Source organism: Vespa mandarinia, chromosome 3 (genome assembly GCF_050613455.1).
Source record: "Vespa mandarinia isolate Hongniang chromosome 3, ASM5061345v1, whole genome shotgun sequence".
Lineage (NCBI taxonomy): Eukaryota > Metazoa > Arthropoda > Insecta > Hymenoptera > Vespidae > Vespa > Vespa mandarinia.
The window spans coordinates 4,428,172-4,453,032 of record NC_140812.1 but is presented as its reverse complement, the minus strand read 5'-3'; the positions used below and the strand labels follow the sequence as shown (position 1 = coordinate 4,453,032).

General features: G+C 33.2%; 1 protein-coding gene across 1 annotated transcript in view; it reads left to right on the top strand.

Moving 5' to 3' along the window:
* The first annotated feature begins 12,285 nt into the window (after window positions 1-12,285).
* Window positions 12,286-24,861, top strand: part of LOC146873114 (uncharacterized) — a 323,336-nt gene continuing 310,760 nt past the window's right edge. The window contains exon 1 of the mRNA XM_085655655.1: window positions 12,286-12,422. The gene's annotated coding sequence lies outside the window, so the exon portion shown is untranslated. The remainder of the gene's footprint in view (window positions 12,423-24,861) is intronic.

Genomic DNA, 24,861 nt, shown 5'->3' with positions numbered 1-24,861 from the left:
GCTATGGTAGACTACTAGCGTCAAAACCGAAGTAAAAGGGAACGTGTAGTTCCTTTCGAACTTATGTTAGCTTCGATTATCGTAGCTTGGTCAAAGTGATAGAGAGATTGTTGGGACATTGATTCTAATCTTTAAACATGTTCGCTAAGTGGGAGACTGGCAAAGCTACAATCTCTTAGTATAGAAATAGAGAGAAAGATAGATAAACAGATAGATAGATAGATAGATTGATAGATAAATAGATAGATAGATAGATAGATAGATAGATAGATAGATAGATAGATAGATAGATAGATAGAGAGAGAGAGAGAGAGAGAGAGAGAGATGATTCTCCATAGAATGCAATTTTCATCGCGATCTTTTCGAGTATTTGTTGTTTACAGTCCGTACTCTGGATTTTCCTTTAATCAGAATACTTCGGCACTCATAACGCTCGTTCATGCTAACTGTAAAACTCTCGAGACGGATAGTACACACTTAATACATTCTTTGGCGAAGTTAGAGTAAACATAAACTTTGGATTCTCAAGGAAAGAGAGAGAGGGAGAGAAAGAAAGAGAGAGAGAGAGAGAGAGAGAGAGAGAAAGAGAGAGAGAAAGAAAGAGAAAGAGGAGTAACACTATGTAGATCCGTCAAACTCGTAGAAATGTAACGAGTATTCCATTATTTTGATTAACTTTTATTCGAATTACTTGACGGTGGACATCGCGACTTCTTTGTAATACTATAATGTTGAAAAAAATAAGAAAATATATCAAGATTACTCGTTAAACGGAATAACAACACCCATTGATAAACGATAATGAAGCTAACTGAAAAATAAATCGCGAATCTTTTCGTGCTCAGGAATATAACGCGCAACGAGGACGTTTAAGCATTTCCATTTACTTATATAGTAGCTAAATGCATAACGGTCCCCTTGCACGCAAATTCAAAATAGGTCTATGCTCGTTCGACTTGATTTACTCGACCTCGTCGTATGCGATGCTCCTTTCCGTGGGTGATATACACCTCGGTGGAAGTTATGCATATCCTAACTTTAATATTAGCATATAGGCGAACTCAAATTTACCATCGCGATCTTTTTGAAAGTCATCACGAGAATCATATCATATTCGTTGATTCTAATATATTTTTTTTTCCAATATCTCTTATAATTCGCAACACATATTTTCGAATCAATAAAATTATTTTTTTTTTGTTTAACATTTGTTAACTTGAAAATAAATAATATGAAGGAAATAGTATCAACAGACTTCAAATCATTTCTGACATAAAATAAGCGCCCGATCTCATTTCACGTTGGTATATCATTTCATTTAAGTTTTCCTCTACCTATAATATCTACCTACATATGTTTCTCATATCATAAATGTTCACGATCTATAGCGTTATATATCTCGTACTAACGAGCTTATCAAAAAGCTCGTATTTCGTGGACGTTCGCGAATGAAAAGTTTGACGATACTGTGATCGAAAAAAAAAAAGCAGAAAAAAGAGGCCAGCGAACGGGACATTTAACGAAGATGATTGACGTTATTTTGAAAATTCGCGTAATGGAATGCGGTATCGCAAAACGTGGCGAGAGATACGAACGGATATGTAACGAAGACACGTTGTACATAGAAGAACTACTATGAAGCGATATATCATGCGTAACGAGGGATGTATCGTATTGTGCGTGCGATGAAAATTATCTTATTCCTTCCAAACAAGGTCTATCAAACTTTATTCTCGAAGATATATGTAATAAAATCGATTATTTCAATTGTATCATTTCTTATCGTTGTTGATATTTTTTATACTTTTTTCTTTCCTTTTCTTTTTTTTTTTTTTTTTTTTTAAAGGAACAAAACAGAGAAACGTAGTATTTTTGAGGACGGATAATCGAATGACGGGAAAGTAACGAAATTGTATGGAAAATGAATGACGAGATTTTCTATCGCTATCGGCATTCAGGTCAAATAAATATTTCCATTTTGCTAGATACTTCCGTCGGCAGAAAATATATCGTATTTCCTACCACATAACATATGTTTTTCAGAAATATGACGAGCAGTCGCTTCGGAGAACTTGTGATAGAATCGAACGTTGTTCTGACTGTTCGTTCGTCCTGTAAACGAACTCGTTCTATCAAGTAGTCTACCAGTACGATATAATCTGATCAAAACGAAACATAAAATGCTTGTATATTCTATCGATCACTATTACAAGATATTATTCGTAAGGATTTAGTAAAGAACGATCGATTAAACGATACAAAAATTTTATTTTGGGAATCAAACTAGATCTAATCTTAATAAGGAAGATAAAAAGAACTATGTTTCATTAAATGCAAGATTTCTTTCATTCTTTTGTTTTTTCACTCGTTACCATAAAATCAAGGACGAATGCATGGTCGATAAATTACAGTATCGTTATAAGTTTTCACAGTGCGATCGCGCGTAAAAACGTGCTCGTAAACTCTCGAGCCATTTCGCGTTAACCGTGGCTAATGATTCGACGTATACGCGAAATGGAGCGCAATTTGGAGAACGAATTATCAAGAGAGAGAAGAAATAAAGAAATACCGGTTGGCTAGAAGGAAACAAATGGGATAAAATAGTGTTATCGGTAGGTGGGTGAACGGTACCATGACGTGTTCGAAAAATTCGAGAAAATCGATGGACAAGCTAAACTAGACGATTAAATAGTCGAAAAAATTGATTGAACATATATATTTTACTTATTCACAAGCATATTCTATTTTTTTTTTCGATGACGTAATTTTTTTTTTAACAATTCACATTTAACTTCCTATTAAAAATATCCTTTTGTAAAAATTAATAATAATAAAAAATTTGTCTTCGCGAATAAATAAAAATATCAAATAATCGTTAATAATATAACATATAAACGAGTACGATATTATTTAAATTATCGATTAACCTAAAATTTGGTGAGAAGCTCAAATGTATATATTCTTTTAATTCATATATATATGAATTAGAATTATATATATATATATATATATACATATAAAATTTCGTCGCTAGCTCTTGTTTACTCGTGCTTGACGTGAAAATCTTTTCTTCGAAATTTTGAAATCTATATATATATATATATATATATATATATATATAATTTTGAAATGTATGACGTGAAAATCTTTTCTTCAAAATTTTGAAATCTCTCTCTCTCTCTCTCTCTCTCTCTCTCTCTATATATATATATATATATATATATATATACATAATTTTGAAATCTATATATATATATAGAGATCTCAAAATTTCGAAGAAAAGATTTTCACGTCAGGCACGAGTAAACAAGAGCTAGCGACGAAATTGACTAGTGGGTTGGGTCGAACGGGAGACGTGAGTTTACCGAATAATTCCGTGCGAGTCGCGTAGCTGGGCTTATCGCTCTGCTTCTCGTTACGCATGGTGGCCGCGCACGAGCACGCACGCGCACGTGCGTGGATCCTCGATATGCATCGACAAGTATGACAAAGATGGATCCTCCGCAATTGGAAATAGGATTCGTGGACGAGGACAAGGAAGTGAATCAAGAGAGGAAACTAATCGTCATGGAAGCGTTCTTTTTTTAAGTCTCGAAAATCAACGTTAATCAACGTGTTTCGTTAACGAACTATTTATTAATATTACAAACTACCCCACAGTCGACGTTGGAAGAACTTTATTGATTTATAAGTTCTCGCTCGAAGTTCGTTATTCGATATCAATTCTAGCTCGACAATTGATTGTAATTACATTAAATTGAACTAATTGAAATTGGTACGTCGACGATGCTTTTCTAGATACAATCGATAGAAATGTTTCAATATATGTGATTTTTATTAAGACGATTCTTCTGTTTAGTATGGAATTATAATCGTTTATATTGATGATTGAATAAAAAAGTAAGAAATCGATGGAAACGGTACTTTTAGATAATTGATAAAATGAGGTGAAGGTCAAGTAGAAGGTAGAGGCAATGATGAAACGAATTCAAAGGATTAAGGTGAACGGAGGAGGGTTAGAGATAGAGTGCTAGAGATAGAATAGCGTTGTCGTTCAACCTTGTAATTTGCCAAGATATGAATTCAACATAGAATATCCAAACATTAGCAATGAGAATGGTAATGACCCTTTACAGAAATACTTTTTCTTTCTTTTTTGAACGATGAATTGTCGGTACAAAACGATAGGCATAATTTCATGTATTTGTTTAAAAAATTATTTTAGAATCATACTATATCTAATCTGCTTTTTTTATCAAAGTATAATTATCAATGTAAAATGTAAGTATATTAATGTATAGTTTGAATTATAAAGAAAAAAATTTTGAAAAGAAATTGCAATATGCATTCGCTCGGTAGTACTTGCGTTATATAATCTGCATTTAGATTTGAATATCCTAAGTAATACCGACGTATGTCTCACCACGTGGAGGTTATTATATCTGGAGACCCGCAGTATGACGATGACTTTACTCTAAAATCTACTCTATTAAGTACATAAGTACGTAAGTAAACCGGTTCAAGTTGGTTGATTTTAAAACGATAGTATCAGAAAATCTATTTATCTAATCGAAATATAGGAATAAAGCACTCGACATTTCACGTAATTGAAAGATTATATGTCTTTCCATATCATAATATAACTCACAAGTTTTCTGTTCCTAATAATATTTCATCTTAACTATTTTTGTTTAGTTCATGATACTGGAAAATACTTGAAAGTTGATTAGAAGAATGCCTCAAAAATGAAACCTGCTTGTATCCTATTTAAAAATTTTAAATCTTTTTGTTTTCTATGCGAGTGATTTAAAATTTTATCGAAAATCCAAATTTATTTATAAAAAAAGTAAAAATATAAGATTTTTATAAGTTTCTAGAAACTATTTTTCTAATGCAAAATAAAGTACATTATCAACCGAATATAATTCTGATTTAAAGGTTCTACTATACTCCGTTCAACGAGTCGAGTCAATAGAAATAAACAAACGTACGTGACCGGGACAGGAGAGTATTTACAACTTTCACATTCCTATTACTCCAACAATCTGTCAGTAATACATCATTAGTCTTATAAGCCGGAAAAATTGAAATTAGCTAATAATGACCCATGTATTTTCGCTCCTGAATTTTACAATTGATTATCGTTTGACAATCAATAGCTGATGTTCATCTCATGTATCACGTACCTAGCATGCGAATGTTTTGTTTATTTCTACTAATTCGACTCGTTAAACGGAATATAGTACTTATTCATATTACTTAATCATATTGAAAATGAATAATTTTTACTTCTTAATTGCTTATTATAACACGATGGAAATGAAAAACATAGCATACATTATAATAGGTTGGTTTGACTTTGTGTATCTTTACTCTGCGCGATTTTAGTGTTCTGCACAATTGCCATTTCCTATTCGTTTCGTAATTCGAAAAATTTCTATTTTAATGACTTTAATAGCATTTGATTTTCTAGACAAGAAAGGAAATAAAGGAAAAAGAAAAATATATATATATATATATATATATATATATGTATGTATGTGTGTATTACTTATGACGGATAAAATTCTGAATTTAATTTAATGTAATTTTAAAAAAGTAAAAGAAAGTGAAAATTTCTTTATTTTAATCTAAACAAAAATTATTTCCCTGTAATGCGTGGAAATGGGAGAACTTGGCACATATCCTGGTATGCTCGTTTTAGCTTCGTGTGCATCTTGGTTCAATGCACTTTCAGTGGTTCCCACAATTGTCATATCTTATACGTTTCGTAACTATTACTTTAATATAAAACTTGATTTTATAAGAATAAAATTATAAATTTAATTAAATTTTAGGAAGAAAGAAAATGAACATTTTTAATCTGACTTTAATATAAAACTTGATTTTATAAAAATAAATTTGTAAATTTTATTAGACCTTAGAAAAGAAGAAAGCGAAAAATTAATGACTTGATTTTGATATTAGTAACGTATAAGATGTAAAATAATTCTATTCGCGCACGTGTGGCAGTATGGGACAGGAGACGGAATGTTATGTTGTCTCAGTTTTTCAAATCTACACCACTATCATAAGAGCATTTTGAGTGATAACATGGTAAAATTAAAATATGACTAAGATCATTCTCGAAAGGTTTTGATGAATCTCTTTTGGTTAAAACAACTCAATAGTCTATAGTTTCCTTCTAGAGCCACAGTATATGAGGATCTCTTCGTCATATAGCTTCTTCTTTTCTTAGCACTAAATGCAGAATGAATTCTAGAATCCTAACGCAATCTTAACGCAATCTTAACGTAATCCTAATGCAATTTAGAAAAGATTTTTGCATAGAAAATGATTACTTCTATCGATCGAGAGTGTATAATGTATAAATTGAATATATATAAAAATTTAGTATATAGAGAGAGTATATAGAGATTGAATATATAGAGAGAGTATATATAGATCGAGGATGTATATATATATTTGAAAGATCGAGAAAACATAAAGGAAGAAACATAATTAGTACATTATATTAATTGCTGAAATTTCTGAGCTAAAAATCGATTAACTTATTCTAGGACCTACGAGTTATGATCCTTTGTCTTTGTCTTTTATCAATAATTCTACTCGACATTTTTCATTCAAAAGCAATGACTCTATCGAGACTTTCCTTTTATCAACAAAATTGATTAAATATTTAATTAATTTTTATTTAAAAATATTAATGAAAAATCTTTGAATGCTGCTTCTTACAAGCGATTATTCTATTTGTTAGAAAAATAATCATACAATTTTGCTTGTAATTCAGTAACTGGATTCCATCGCGAATGTCATCTTGTTCATTCTTTATTATAACTCATTAATATATAATTCTATACTATTTCTGCACGACTAACATTTTTAATAATATATTAAAATATTCAAAATTTCAAATAATTATAATTAACGCGTTTGAACAAAAAGACCTTATCCTGATCTAATAAATAAATCAAAAAATAAGAAATCTCTGAAGAAATTTATTCGTCGCTCATTGCTCTTCTACTAATTAATTACAATCAATCACATTTGCCGATTCGGACCTTTAGTTCTTGATATGATTGAGTAATCGGAGGGATTTAAAAATTCACTTACTATTTAAGAAGTTCTACGATGGCACTAAAATACTCGTCCGCGATTTTGAAGCCACCGTAGAACTGAAATTGAGAATAGATAGAAAGGTGGTTGAAAATGAGGTAGGTCGACATCACTATAGATTGAGATCCTGTTAAATGATATTTTTTAACGAATGATCACTGAAGTTAATTTGCGAAGATCTACTGACTTTTATAAAAAAATCTGTGCGTTTGTTAAAAAAGCAACAAACTTTGAGAACCAACACTGACTCTAACGACTATATTGGACGCAGTCGATGCAAGTTCACTTATTATTTAAATCGCAAAATGAGAACGAAGAAACACTGCTTTTACATCGTGATATTTTTCTTTCTATTGTAGCAATATATACACTCAATTACATTATCGCTACGCGCGCGATTGTAATTATCTTCTGAAACAGAAAAACATGAACATAATTATTGTCTGAACTCATATGAATGATTCACTTGTATTATTTAAATGTTTGACCAAATAAGGCTTGTCTGCTTGTACTATTTAAAAAATATCTGACCATATAAGGGTCGTTCAATTATACTACTTAAATAATGTCGGACCATATAAAGGTCATCCGCTTGTACTACTTGAAAAATGTCTTGAGAAATTGTACTACTACTATTTAGTACTTATTACTTATTATTTACTACTATGTATTATTTACTACTTACTACTACTATGGATGCCTGCACGATGGCTATTTTGATCATGAAGATAGAGTCTATAAAATAACTATAAATGAGTTTTTATCGCGTCCAACATCGACTCTACTTTGTGATTCAGCATATTATTATTTAAATATTCTTCAACTACCTGATGTACATTCATAAAATAATCGAAAATATAAATTATTGCAGTTTATTTGCTTGGAAAGTGATTCCATCCTTATTTGTCAAAATTTACAAGAAAACTGTTTCGATAACAGTCAAAATGGAAACTTTGCTTTTGTAGACATAAACAGGCAACGACCGGAAGTTCTAAATTGAACTTTTTTCAAATGCTAATTTAAATCTATGTATGTATTTTATATTTAAGGCGTGCTTCGACCTATGAAATATTTAAATAAATGTATTATTGTTTGAATATTGGCTTATTAAACTCCATTTAAGTTTCAAATTATTTAAATAATTTTAAAATTATCAAAAGTAGAATTTATTTAAGCTTACGCGTTTGGAAAGAGAGTGCTTCGATATTTACTCGTCGAAATCTAAAAGAGAACTGTTTCGATAACAGTCAAAGTAAATGAGAAGTTTGTTTTTATTGATAGTAAATGAAAGGAAAAACTACACGTTGAAAATTTAATCACATTGAAATATTAAAGTAAAATTATTTTATATAATACTTAATAATCTGTATAATACTTAATGTTATAATATTTAAGAGAATGTATTAATTGTTTAAATATTAGTTCATTGTACTTTGTATGCATTATATAATGTTTAAATAATTCTAAAATTCCCGAAAGTATTAATATTTTCATCTTAAACGTTTGGCAAGAAAGATCTTCAATGTTTACTCGTCTGAATGCAACAAAAAATTAATTCAATAATAATCAAAGTCAATGACCGGCTTTTTTTTGATATTAGACAAAGACAACGATTCCGAGTTTATTATTTAATCATCCTGAAATTTTAAAGTAAAATTTTATTGATATTTAATACGTATTCCGAGCTATGTAATGCTTAAGCGAATGTAATATAATCTTGATTATTATAAATTATTGTTATATATAACTATTAATAAATAATAAAATTCACTATAATCATATATATATATATATATATATATATATATATATATATATATATATATGTGTATATATATATGTATCAAAATCATTCAAACGCTTTTTCTTTAATGAGAACGAGTAACAAAATTTGTATCTATTGAAATATAAAATTAAAGTTCTTTTATAATATTTAAAAAATTTAATATATCCATATTCTCGTTTAAACCTTCATCTTTAAAATAAGAACTTGTTCATCAAAATCGGTCAAGAATTACACATGACCTCATTGTTGGCGTAAACCATTATAAAACCAGGGATGATGAACAGTCTAAAAGTTTCACGTTATGCATATTGCGTCTCATAATGGTATAATTTTATCGCAATTACGTTCGCATTAAAGATAGTTGTCGATTTATATGAACAATGCATTCTCGTTAGATATAATCATTTTCTAGAATAATTATAATAGTTGAAGAAATATGTTGTCAACAGCAATCAACGTTATTCTCTCGTAATCATTGTTCACAATAATGCCATAGCCTTATCCTTGTTGGTTACACATATCTCCCTTCCATAAAATCATAATTATACGGTTTAGAAAGGTTATTATAAATAAAATATTTATAAAAGAAAAAAATCTTAATTATTTCTTGTTATATAAATTTGTATTCCTATAAACCTTAACGGTATGAGAAATAGAAATTTCATAAGTGAATATAGGAAAACTATAAAATATAGTATCTACATTCCGAAAAAGATTCTTAGTGAATGTCTGTAGTGCGTCCGACAGTTTACTCGTAACGCGTTACGTGCTAGCTCATGCATAGAATACTTGCATTTGATGATAAAAGCACGAAGATGTCTCCTACGTAAACGTACGAATATATACAAATATATATATGTATATATATAATACATAATATATATATGTATATATGTATGTATATATATATATATATATATATATATATATATATATATATATATATAATACACAGTACTCGAAACCCGTCCATTTACGTATCGTCACGGACAGGAGAGAAGAGGTTCGCTTTCGTTTCGACAACGTGTCCCACGTGTATTCGTGTATTCAGAGCGAAACCTTCTATACGAATATAATATTACGGGTATACGCATATCCACGTGCTTTAAACGTCGTCGTAAAGAACGAACGCGACAGTCCGTAAAAAGACCACAAGGCCCATTCTCGATAATAATTTATTCGAAATATATATGAAAACTTTTTTAGAGGATACCTTGGAAAAATGTTGTTTCGATTTGTATATATCATATAGAGTGTCTCAAATGTATAAGTGATGATTAGTTCTATTTACTTCTAATATAATTTTTATCGATATTATATCCATTTATTTTTATGTCAGAGTTACAAACGAGTAAAGAAAAGTCCGTTGACTGGACGATTGGATTCTTAACCACAATAATAATTTCCCATTGATCTATCGTTCGTTCTGTCTTGGTAATGATAAAAAAGCTCTGGTCTGATATTACGAAGCGTCACGCGAGGTGCGAATTATTATTTTTCTTGGATGAATCGTATGTATGTATACATTCGTTCAGTCGGTAAATCAACGAAAGAGAAAGAAAAGGAAAGAGAGGCAGACAGAAAGACAGACAGAGAGAGAGAGAGAGAGAGAGAGAGAAAGAGAGAGAGAGGGACATATAATAGCGGTAGAAGCAGAGAACATGTAAACTTTTCAATAACTCTCTCACGTTCACTCCTCTTCTCAGAAAACAAAATTTATTCCATCATCGATTTCTACGCAAGGTATTCGAGCCTCGAACATTTCCTATCTCGTTCGCATAAATAAGAAGAAGGAGAAGCTCGTAAGGTGTTACATTCCGAAATTCGTTGATCTAATCGCGTCGTTGGGTTGCTGCGTTGCGAGGGGGAGGTTTTTCCAACGGGCAGTGCTGCGGCAAGCTCGAGTTTCTAAAGAAAAAGAGAGAGAGAGAGAGAGAGAGAGAGAGAGAGAGAGAGAAAGAGAGATAGAGAGATAGAGATAAAGAAAGTAGAAAGTGTAGTGCGCGGGCGCACTCGACGAAGGGAAGGAAGGAAGGAAGGAAGGAAGAAAAGAAAAGAAAAAGAAAAAAGAAAGAAAGAAAGAACGAAAGAAAGAAAGAAGAAGCTGGATAGGTAAAAGAAAATGAGACAGAGAAAACAAGAAGAAGAGATGAAAAAGAGAGGAGGGATGGTTTTCGCTGCGTAGAAGAAGAGTAGAACGCGTAGATGTGTATATAAGAGATGGTGGGACGAAAAGGGAGAGTTGTGATGGTGGTGAGGGTTAGAGGGTGGTGGTCGTCTATATTTTATATCCGGTGTGTAGTAGAAACGCGTCGGCAGGGCGCAGACTCGAGGTAATCGGGGTCGGCCGGCTCTCTCGGCAGTTACTTGTCGCGATCCACCGTGGCCGCTCCACCGTGGTCGCTGTCGTGAGAAAACGCACCGCGGGAGACGCAACACAACGCACGTACGTACTCATGTACGCACGTATGTATTAAACGGGAAAAGGGAGACAGGGAGAAAGAGAGAAAGAAAGAGAGAGAAAGAGAGAGAAAGCGCGAGAGAGAGAGAGAGAAAGAGGGGGAAGAGAGAGAAAGAGAGAGATAGAGAGAAACAGAGAAATAGAGAGAAAGAGAGAGCGAGAGAGAGAGTGTGTGTGTGTGTAAAGGGAGAGGGTGGGTCCTCGTTGGCCACTAGTACAACGTAGATATCTATAGGAAGATATATAGAAGTTGACGCAAAGCTGCAGGAAAAAGCACAGCTTGCGCACTGTTGCTCTCCGCGCGCGTTTATCAAGCTCTCCGCAAGTGGTGCGCGCGCGACCGTGTCGAAGCAAAAGCAGTCAAGAGACCTCGAGTGTCCAGTGTGTTTACGTCCTCCGTTCTTCTTCGTGTTCTTGATTGTTATTGTCGTCCTCGTCGTCGTCGTCGTCGTCGTCGTCGTCGTCGTCGTCGTTGTCGTCATCGTCCTCGTTATCGGCAACGTGTTTTCTTCTCCATTGTCTTCGCGTGAGTTCCTTGTTGTCTTTATTTATTTATGTCTAACGAGTATTTGGAGAATCCTGCTGACTAATTTAAGTCCCGTGTTATATCGTTTGGAAGAAGAGATTATTTGTATATGAATATCGACTTAGAGTGGAGGAAAACACGAGTGATCAGCTGACGGAAAAGAAAGCGGAGCAACTTTGAAATGAAGTTTCTTTGATCTCTAATAAAATTCGTGAATCTAATCGTTGTGGTCGTCATCGTCTTCGTCTTCGTCTTTGTCATCGTCATTCGTGCTTTAACAAATTCGCGAATATATATATATATTATATTATATTATATATTCCTATATAAGAGGAACGTGAAAAAAGTATCTTCTATCCGTCGGTTTCGTTTTTTTCATTCTGTGTGTCTCGAGCCTCGCGCTCGTTCGTGCTTCTTGGTGAACGCTCGTGCGGCAAAGTGACTTCCTCAAAGTGCACCAGCAACAAGGCGATACAGCCTCGCGAACTCATCGTCAGCATAAATGATAAACGAAGCGAAGGCATCGAGTTGAGGTGAGTGTTGTATATTTATACACAGATATGTATATATATATATATATATATATATATATATATATATATATATATATACATTTGTAGTATCTATTGGATTTCTTACTACGCATTTCCCTTACGGAAACCCAGAGGATTTAATTAGAGAGAACGGATCGCCGCGTTAATTGCGCTCCTCCAATCTTAGAAATCTCGAATTACCGAATACCCCCTCCCACTGCTCTTCCATCCCAGCTACCGTCTCTTACTTACCTCTCACACTCACCTCTCTCCTTCTTTCTACTCTCGTTTTACGCTCCTCTTACCAAAAGACGAGATAGTGCCTCGGGAGAAATTAAAGAGAATTACGCGGTTTACCGGAGGACCATCCTCCAACCTATCCTCCTTCCTCCTCTTTCTCCTACTTCTCCTACTTCTCGTGACCTTTTCATGCTAAGTCTACCACAAAGCATAATGAGAGGATACGTCCGTTAGCATTGTTTCGTGTTCATGGAATAACCCTTTCTTCATATTTTTTTATATTTTCTTCAAAATTACTTCGATAAATCTCATAAAAGAGACATTCTTAACTTTCTTTGTAAAATTTTAAAGATTATTAACGTTCTACTTTTTTTGTTTACGATACGTAACTTGTTTTCATCTTGGCTTCCTTTTTTTTTCTTTTTTTTTATAGGATCATCCATTCTCCTCTCTCTCTCTCTCTTCTCTCTCTCTCTCTCTTTCTTTCTTTCTTTCTCTTTGTGTCTTTCTTTCTCTTCTTCTTTCCCTCTCTCGGGTTACATCGTTGCTTTACCATTTTCTTCGCTCGATACGCGTCGTATAATGTTTATTGCATCTTCTTCGTGGAATATTTAAAGCGTTTTCGTAGAAATACGCGCTGAGCTGGAAGCGTATATTCTCGAAATGAGGGATCGTTCGAGGTAAAGCTTTATCGGGTAAGAAGTTTTATATTGTCGAAACCGCGAAAGTCAAGTCGGCGTCACGAAACCAGCAGCGTGGAATAAAGGATATTGCCAATATCCTTGTAGAAAATAATAAAGCTCTATAAAGGTTTATCGCAGTATTCTAGTATCCCCTCTTGGGTTCCTTGTCGTATTCTTTTCGATTATCATCTATAATCATTTTGCTTTTTACTGTTAAATTGTATTTTATTTATATCCGATATTATTTTCCTTTTTCAAGCGATCCAAGAAGAATTCGCCTTTTAACTACTAACTTATCTTCTTATCCTGACTTCTTTTAGATCTTAGAACATTGTTTATAAAGAATGACCGACTTGCTCAACTTTTTTCAAGTACAATAAGTACATTAAAAGAAATTGTTTACGAGATACTTTATTTATTTTCTTTTTTTTCTCTAAGGTCGAAACTTTATGCTAATTTCAAGAAGAATTTTAATAAAATTCTTCGAGACTAAGGATAGGAAAACAAAGAAATAGAAAAAGAGAGAATGTTCGCTCGAAGGATGTTTGACTAATAGCCGTTATCGTATTAAAGCAGTAGGAACGGGCTCGCAATGAACGTACCGAAAGGAATCTCATTGAAGGAACTCGAGTTACTTTGTACTTGAATTAGAAGTACCTATGTAATGAAGAATACCATTAATTGCATTGAATATCTTTCCTTACAAGATCTTAAGAATTCTTTGATTTTCTTAAGTTTTATAAGAATTTTATTTTCCTATGTTGTTTTTCTCTGTTTAGATCGTAGATAAATAAGTTATTTTCTTACCTATTAAAGACTTTTGTTCTTTTTTCCTTTCTTATTCTGTAGATCGAGGATTTTTCTAAAAGCTTAGTACTGCTTTTGACGCTCAGGAAGTAGCCTCTCGTAAAAAAGCAAGCGTTTATATAGGACTGAACAAAAACAAGTTACCTTTCGAATCTTCGCACAAATCAGATCAGGTTTTTAACGATATAAATCTCTTCGTAGCTGTCTCGATCGTGAACACGAGGATCGAACACCGTTCAACGTTGGACTAACTAAGATCGATGCAACGAACCTCTCTTTTCGACCGCAATCGTAAAAAGATTCTATACCAATTCTATCGGATCATTTGAAACACACACACATATATATTATATAAAATAGCAATGTTCACATTGAAACCTATTGAATTTCAAATTTGGTTCACACTTAGATATTATATACGTGTGTAAAAATTGATTACAAATAATAGATGAACGTATTATGATCTCATACTATACGATATTAGGTATAAATGAATATTATAATTTAACGTTTGGAAATATGCTATAGAAATAGCTTGTTATATATATTTATTATTTCTTTATACAGTTAAGAAATAAAAAGGGAAAGAATTTGTTCGTTTTATGTCATTCATCTTTTATAAATATCTATGTATGTATATAGACTATAAGTGGTATATATGCATATGCTAGAATACGTATATTCTAGAATGCGGTCCTATGTACATATACAGATGGTTACACATATAAACGAAGATTATCATTGAGAGAATACCGTATAAATGTCCGTTAATTATCCCAGACATCTAGGGAATTTGTGGAAACCTTGTTGTCGTTTTGGTGGAGAATACGTTGTACATCCGCGTACCATGGATATCACCTAGAATACGATCAAGAAGGAGAATTCTAAGCAAATATGTAGGCGAGAAGCATTGTCGAAAGGCAACTGTATAAAATTTTAATGCGCGTAGGAGAAACTAGGAAAGAGAAAAGTTTTTCAACTCTGAACTTACGATTTTAACGAAACTTTACTAAAAGTAATTTATTTTTAAAGGGTTGGAGCAACTTTCTTGAGGTTCTAACGTTATTTCGTTATGTAAAAAGTATTTTATAATCTTGAAATTATTATGATACGAGTTGCAAATAAATTTTAATTTGGGTGATAGTGAAAAAATGATAAATTTTCTTTTGTATAATCAGCCATTTTTTTGATATGTACATATTCAACTTTATATATATATATATATTATCAGGAACGAGAAATGAACGATTTTCCCTCTCCTCCAAAGTTCTCTTCTGTCTTTGACGTTGACCGAGTGCGTTCACATACGTTCTTTTTGTACGGTTCCCACAATCTTTCCACAGAATTCAGCAGCATTTCGGATTCGAATTTAAGCGATCGATCGACCGACACCTTTTCCACTAGCACACTAATTCTTGGAACTCGATCGAGAAAGAGATCGAGCTCGTTCATCGAATTCTTTTTTCCTTTTTCTCTCTTTCTCTCCTCATCATCTATTTCCTTTTTTCCTAACCAACTTTTTACCCTCTCATTTTCAACATAGCGAATGATATACATTTGTCGATGAAGAACACAGCACGCAAACACTACTATCATCACAAACACTCTAAAGTACACTTCGAATCGCATTAGGAACTTCTAGACTGAACAATAAATTTCTATTGCATGGAGACGATTTGTTTGGCTAGATGCATCGACCGATCGAGTTTCTTTACGTTTCCTCCATGTCCTCCTTCCGATTTACTTAGGACATTGACGTACCGTATTTGTTTTTTAACATTATTGTATCTTTGTAATCAATTTCTCGAACAATGTACACAACATGTACGATAGTTTAAATATATATCTTGAACGATATCGAACGTTTTACTTTGATTTCTTAATTATTATATATATTCATTCGATTATCGTTAATGTGATAATATTTATATAATATTCTCTTTCAACGAAATTAAATATAAGAACAAACGTTGTGCTAAAAGGATACATCATCGCGTTTGTTCTTTTCACATTATTGTTCGTCGTCAATTTCTTCTGAAATTCCAAGTAGGAGAAGCACTTCATTTTGCTTTTAGCATATATCTCATATTGCCGGCCGTCTCCACTATTCAATACCCATTAATTTTAATGGGTGTTAGCGGTTAGTTTAACACGTTTCACATTCAACGGTACAATGGGTACTCCTACCGGAACAATTTCGCGATAATAAACGTTAAACACCGTCGGATGAACGTAACACGTACAACATACACATACGATTGACGTAAGCTACTAGCACCTTTACTGGCAACTTACCTTTATATTATTCCCGTAGTCCATACCTTCGCGTGACGTTGATCGATAAATACTTTTCGTGTTCCTTGCGTATCATTTTCAATAAGAAATCTTTCACCAAGTCTTTGCGTGTTTTACACAAATCGAGAACTCGATACTTTAACTCTTTCATCGTCGTTTTCGTCTTCTTCTTCTCTTAGTTCATGACTAATCGACTTCTAATGGTTCAACTTCCTATCTCATAATATTTCACCGATGAATACCTTACTTTGAACAACGTTGTAATATCTTCGGTTTCTTTTATCAAGGAATGTGAAGTACGCGTTAAATTTGAGAAATTTTTCAGGTAAATCCAAATTTAGTTATCTTTGGAAAGTTCGACCAACCGTATCTGATTTATCACTAACACACTCTCTCTCTCTCTCTCTCTCTCTCTTTCTCTCTTCTTTCCTCGTTTGGTGCTGTCTCTCTGTCTCTCTTTGTCTTTCTCTTCGCTAACTCAGGCCAGTATCCAATACCCATTAATTTTAATGATGAACGTGGTCAGTTTAACACGTCCTGGACTCATTGTAACAAGCTTGTAGCGTAATAAATCATATACCCTTGTCAGTGAAAAGTGCATGGCTCAGATAAGTACGCGCGTTATTTGTTACCCCTGGTGTTATCCGGTATATCCCTTCTCTTACCTCCTAACTCCTGTAACATTCTCATCTACTATGTTGGTGTGATCTCTACATAGAACGGTGGGTAGTTGAAGGACACAATATCACCGTCACCTCTTCAAGACCGATCGAAATGCCTAGAGATTATGTGCCTTAGCTATATTGTAAAAGATAATATTATTGGTTGATCATCGAACTACATAAATCTTTTATTAATTTCTGAAAAACTTTCTACATTATTCTTTTCTTTCTTTTTTTCTTTCTTTCTTAATGCAAAGTATGAATTTTTTACGATATTATTCTTCCTTTCATCTATCTTTTACGATCGTAAGCTTTGATCTTCATTTAATGTATTCAATCTGATAAAAATCGATGAGGATATTAATTAAAGGTAGTATAATACTCTTCAATTTATAATGTATATATACTATTTCGTTGTAATGGTCTACTAATAATTTTAATAATTAACTCGTAATTAATAATAGCCAGTTCACGTTCAAATTCATAATTTATGAAATTTCAGTATAATATTATTGACGTAACCAGTTATTCTTCCGTTTTTCAATCGTTGATTTATGAAAATTATTATTATTATTTTGTATTAGTTTATGCTCAAGACAATGAAATGAGTATAATAGCTTTTATATAAGCTTAAAGGTTAACCTTGAATTATCATAAATTTTGTAAGGCTGCAAAAGAGTAGGAAGCTTTAATATCTCTAACATTCTCTCTTATCGATTTGGCCAAAGGCATGTTCGCTCGTGGGCGCGCGTTACGCGCGTCGCGTCGGCAATAAATGTGCGATAAGGTAAACGCGTCGTAAAGGCTAAGCTATTTGTTAAGTACTGAAATTACTTTTATCGTCTACGAGCTAGTCGAAGTTATGACTATCATCGATATGACAAGAAAATATCGAAAGGTATCGTGTGATAAGAAAATTTCTAAAAAACATGATTTCGATAATTTTTCAATTTATTCTATATTTAAAAAAAAAATATAGCAATTTTATGTAAATAATAATTTTCAAATCATTTAAAAATGTACCTTACTCATTTCAATTCTTGATCATAATATTTATATTAACTACGTATATTTACCAAATTAATTACTATTTATTCACATATAATATTTTTGTGATATACAATAATATATTATATCATAATAATATTTGATCGTGATATAATATATATATATATATATGTACAAATGAATACATATATGGATATATACATACGTAAAAAGATTTTTTATTCGATACTCCGCTTCAGGAAAGTGATATAAACAATACCGTTCTTGAGATCTCGAGCGATTTTCACAGATTACAACTTCGGATGGTTTCTCGAAAGTGATATAAACAATAACGCTCTTGAGACCTCGAGTGACTTTCAAAGATTATAACAAGTCTGTCTTTTGTTGGATACCGAAGAGCCAACATCACCACCATCTAAGTAAGAGCTCGTCCATTTAATTAATTTATAATTTGGATCGTTTTACATTTATTTTCTCTACTACGTAATCAATTAAGTAATAGTGTGTTTGTTTATTAATACCATATATTATATATCGGTAATACAAGATAATTTTAATATTCTAAGATTACAACTAATCAATTTTTCATTGGATAACTTATAACCATTACATAGAAATTTTTAATTGAAAATCGTTTTCACATAATAATATAAACGACAACGAAGACGTTCATTTATTTATAAAATAATCAAACTGTTTATAAATGTAATAACGAAACCGATAGAGTAGTCTTTAATAATATAATCGTTATAATTGGTTAAGATAGATCGTGTGTACGATCTTCACATAGATTATATTCTATAGAAAGGCATGGATCAAATTTGCAAGATTTTTTCAGGAAATGTTTCAACGCTCGATGAGATTTAGCAAGGCGTAATCACGCTTACATCTTTCGACTGCTTTTAACAACACGTCCTTTTATTCGTGAGAACGTGGAAAACGTTTTTACATAGGGTGTAGTTCTACTCGACGGAATTAAATGTAAATTATAAATCGATAAGAGCCTGGATGTTATCTCGGTAAGTTCGCGCTTCCATGAGTACGTGTTCCTCTCAATCTTTCTTATTTTCTTTTTTCTTTTTCTTTTTTTTTTTTTCTTCACCGGCTAGACTCGGCTAGAGAGAAATTAAAGTTTTTATAATTTGCATATTGTGTTACTAGGAGAGACGGAGCTTTCTTTCTCTTTCTTTCTCTCTCTCTCTCTCTCTCTCTCTCTCTCTCTCTCTCTCTCTTTTTCTTTTGGATAAATTTTTCGTTGGAGTTCGGGTCGATGCATCGATAAGAAAGAAAATTTACTACCTTGCAGTATCTCGTTTAAAGCATCGCAAGAGAGAAAAAGAGAGAATATATATATATATATATATATATATATATATATATATATATATAAATATATGTATATACATATCCTTCCTTATGTAGTATGTGATAAGCAACGTAGAAGAATACGATCAAGATGTTTATTCTTATTTCGATGGACAACAAATTACCATTTATTTCGTATTATTAAATATTAAATATCTATACAGAATTTTTGATAACAAATTATTAGTTACTAAATGAAAAACAGAAGCAAAGAGACATTTCTCATCGTGTTTTCTGTCAATTCTCGTGAAGGGTAATGTTCCTATGTATTTTCTTATATATGTACGTTCCACGCGAAGATCTCACGCGGTTGTATGACACAGTGCAACGGCTCCGGTCATAACTCTCGGTATGTAGGCCAAGAGAGGTGGAGGTTCCGACTTTCACGAGGATAGATCACACCATACAAACACTCGTGCGATAAGCCAACCGCCGTTTTGCATCCGCCATAAAAGTTGAACAGTTTTTGGTTCATTTTCTTCACTCGGTTTTCTTCGCCTTTTTTTTTTGTTTTTCTTGTTTCTTTTTTTTTCTATACCTTAGAGAAGCTGTCTATCGTTATCACATTTTTACGTTGGAATCACTAGCACCATCATCAACCTTTACGAAATCTTCTACGACAAACCTTAACGAAAATTTTTCGTCGTCTTAAACTTTGACCTCTTTCCACCACATTGACGACGACAACCACGACGGTCTTCTTTTTCTTCTTCTTCTTCTTCTCCTTCTCCTTCTTTTTCTTCTTCTTCTTCTTCTTCTTCTTCGTAGAATTTGTTGCAGTGCACGTCGCGAGCAATCAGTGCAGCCAACTTTTCTACTTGGTCTAGCGTGCGGTGTAATTCGCGAATAACTAAAGTGCTGGAAGTCGGTTGGTGCTGATGGTCGCACGAAGATGGCATCGGCAATTTTACCCTCGTTCTGCCGGTTATTCCGCTTGGTTCTCGTTAATGCTCGAAAGTATAATATTTCTTTCTAGAATGAAATAGTTATTTCTATAGTATTTTTTTTTCGAAATTTTACTCTAAAGTATATCTCTATATCTCTCTAACACCATACACTCTTATTTTTATCATATTATAATATATTATAATATATCATATGTATATAACTATTACATATACAATATACGCTTTTGTAAGAACCACGATGATGATTAAAAATTTTTTTTAACATTGAGACTACTCGAATTTACGAGACAATGGAGATCAATAGATGGATAGAAGAAACGGTCTATTTTATAATGAGACCGCCTATCGAGCGTTCGCACGCATGCTAGAATCGTATAGATATGTATGTGGATAAAGACTTATATACTTATGTATGCACATATATGTATATGTATAAGTACGAAGGAGAAAAGCATAGGTACATACATTACTACTCTCCGTCCAACGGGATAATACGGATGTACAAGGCTTGGCTTTGTCAGTTCGATCTCGGCTCGCTCATGTCTAGAACGACCTCGTAGATGTACTCCGCTTACTACATGAAAGCTTTGACTGCGAAGCCTGAACTAGAAACAACCGCAGATATTTGTACTAATACTCGAACAATAGTACGCTCGTTAATTTTGAGGTTTCCCCGTTAAACCCTTTGTACGAACGAATATCTCGTCATTGTTATGCTCGCATACGTTTAGAAAAAATTTGTTGAAACTTTTGTCGATTATACTTTTCGTATACTCCAAATTGTGATTCGAGATTTGTATTAAATTCGTGACCCTATTTTCGGTAATATTAAAAACAACTGAGTATTACATATTTTTGTACGAATTTATTCAAAAGAATATAAAGAAGAGATTGTTGAATTATCGATGAGAATATTTCCTTTTTCTTTAAATTTAAATTAATTCTTTAATTATAAAGAAATAAAATTCGTTTTACACGAAATTGAAGTTCTAACTTTACATAGGCATAGTCAATGCAAGTTCTCTACATTATTTGGATTGTTGTTGTTGTTGTTATTGTTGTTGTTGTTATTTGCAATGATAAATATCGACGATCATTGGCGAGTACGAACGAATGGTGAAAAAAAGCAGATCGGACGTAAACAGACATAACAATGTGTAGTCCGGTAGGATCATGAAGAACGTTCGGTCGCCATGCGGACGTACAAATTGGATTGTAATTTTGGCTCTCTCCGATTGGTCGTACGATACATTTGTATCGGCATTAGGGGCTTATTTATACGAATCGGCTCGCGTCGTGTTGACTACCAAACCAATGTGCAACTGATCCTAGTAATTACCGGCTAACCATTGATTTTCCTGCAGATTAAACGTAAACGCTATAATCACTGCGTTGCGCGGTTAAAATCGCCCTTTATGATTCGTCGTTCGTTTCATTTCGTTTCATTATTTGAGTCCGTCTTGTTTTATGTTCAACTTATCTGTATATAGTATATATATATATATATATATATATATATATATATATATATATAGTATATATATATATAGTATATATATATATATATATATATAGTATATATATACATATATATGTACGTCCTATATATTTACGTAACATTTTGTTAACGAGTCCAATAACTCGGTGTATATTTTATAACGATGCTAACAAAAGAAATCTTTCTATTTGGAAAATATTCGCGTTAAAACGAGGAATAATCGATATTACGATACGAATTCGACGTATGTACGCAACGCTTCGCGCCCTAACAAAGATGGCATCGCGTTACACTATCGACAAATACCTGTATTATACGAGATAACTCGGTCGTTGGCTCGTGGACCGCTATAATCCATTGGATGCTGTGTTGCCGTCATCTCGACGAGCCATTATCATTTACTCGCGATTGCATAGTCGGAAAACTAGCGCGTTATTCGCGTAACGTCGTCCTTGCGAAATGTCACTAATCTCTTCGTGTATTTGTGCAATTTATGTGTATATTTTCGTTATATGAGCTCAAATTACTCAAATATGTGAAAATCAAAACTTTGACTTTTCTTTTATTTCATTGTTACACATAGCATATATACATATATATATATATATATTTCTAATCATTTTAATAATAATAATAATAATAATAATAATAATAATAATAATATATAAATTTGGATACAATGTTTAATAGATAATGATAATCAATTTTTACTCGTTTTAAAGAATTTTTTTCTATGACGTAAAATCTTCGATACATCTTTCATGGTCGACCGACTACCGGACCAATTATCGTTTAATTAAGTCCTGCCCATTGAATGGACCTTCTTCTTTACAAAGGTACTCATGGCTTGTTGTTCTCAAAGGTGGTCCGTTACAGATATAATGAAAATGGAACGCGAAGGATCGATAAAACTTAGAATGAAAAGAAGGTACTTGTACTTTCTCGGTTTAAGTAAACTCATAATTTAACCAATCTCCTTGGAAATTACGCTGTATACAGGCTAATAAAAGAATATGAGATATGGATTGTCGAAGGAAATCATTCTTGCGATTGTGTTTCATTGAAGATATAGAAAGAAAAACGAAATTTAACGATGAAAGAATATTAAAGATTTTATTTTAATTTTGACTTTTCTCATTCGATAAACCGTGTAGTATGATTAGTTAGAAACACAAATGATATCCCAATGGAGAATAAGCTCTCCATTGGTTTACAAAGCTCACCAAAGATAGGGACTCGTTATCCAGTAATGTTTGACGACAAACATTGTTTGCGAGATATACGCAAACGGTTATGTTTGGAGGAGGAGGAGGAGTAAGAGGAGGAGTAGAAGTAACAGGAGGGGAAGGAGGAGAAAGAATACTTTCGCTTAGCGTTATTACATCGCCTGAATTAGAGTAAAGTAAACGTTTTAATTCACTTTTATTGTGAAAATTGTTGTAATTTTTGTCAATTGATAATATTATTTTAAATAGATGTTAGGAGATAGAATAGACGAAAATTTCGATTGAAAACATCTATCACTAAAAATATCCATTAATATATCAAATTGGATTGTCAGTCGAAATATAATATATCAATTTTTAATTACGTTATTCTGGACTATATGCGAATAGAACAAAAAGAAGAAAAAAAAAACGATTATCTTTTTCTCAACAAGTATAATCAAAATAACTTTAAGAAATTTCTGTTTTATCATACGAGCATCGATTAATTAATTCTTATTCATTTATTCGTTATGAACTCAGTCACGAAAGATAGATCTCATAATTTACACTCCGTTCTTGTTACTTCCAGCACATAGATCGTACTCTTTACGCTTATCCAGTAAATCAAAGTAAAATAAATCTATCGGTTGGATAGGTCTATCGCGGTAAGTTGGTGCACATCGACGATGGCGTTAACTCTATCGAGGACGAGGAACGTATGACGGACACGAAATCCTTGCTTTAAGCCGGAATCGCAAAACAGGAATCGCATTAGCGTTGTCACGATAAGACGTCGTCGTTGTACGGGGAGGTAGTTCAATCCACTATTTCTCCTCCCTTCTCTCTCTCTCTCCCTCTCTCTCTCTCTCTCACTCTCTCGTTATTCGAGTCACACACGGCAAGATAACGCTTTTCCCCCTTTCGTGGAGAAGCGACGTGTCCCCCTTTTCCTTAGTTTCCTGTCCACTGGGACCTCGTAAAACCCGCCTTCGTAACAATCCGTGGTCTCTGCCCACTTTCCTGTTCCCTTTTTCTCTCCTTTCTTTTTCTTTCTCTCGAGGTTCGACCGCTTTCTCGACATTCTCCATTCTCCTTTCCTCTCAATTTCGACGAGACCTTCGTACTTTCCATCTTTCTTGTTTCCCGAGTATTTCCGAGCACTGTTCTTCGTTGGTGACGAGGGAAGAGAGCCATCTAAGGTCGCAGAAGCAAGAGATATAGTAGTAGAGTAGTATTAGTGAGTGCATACGAGTACCTAAGCCTTCTCTATCTCTCTCTCTCTCTCTCTCTCTCTCTCTCTCTCTCTTTCTCTCTCTCTCTATCTATCTATCTCTCAATCTCTCAGTCGTTTTTAGCGTAAAAGAGACAAAATGCGAGCTCGAATGTACCTTTGTCGTCCCAGTAACGATGTCGTCGACCGCGTATATACCGTAGTAGAGTATATGAACATATTTATACACCGCATCGAGATGTACCTACCTGCATATGTGATGAAAAAAGAAAGAGAGATGGAAAGAGTACGTGTGTGTATATGTGCCTAGAGAAAAGAAAGTAAGGGCGCAGTCTCCATAAAACTTGTCTCCTCTTAGCGGACTCCGCGTGGAAATCGAGCCCTTTGAAGTTTTCCGTGAGAAAAATCTTCCCAAATGAAGGCAAAAGGAGTAAGAGGGTTGAGCTCTATTCGGCAAACTCGAGCAACGTCTCTTTCTCTCTTTTTCTACGTCCTTCACTCCAACAAAAAGACCGCCAAAACGATTTTCTACAG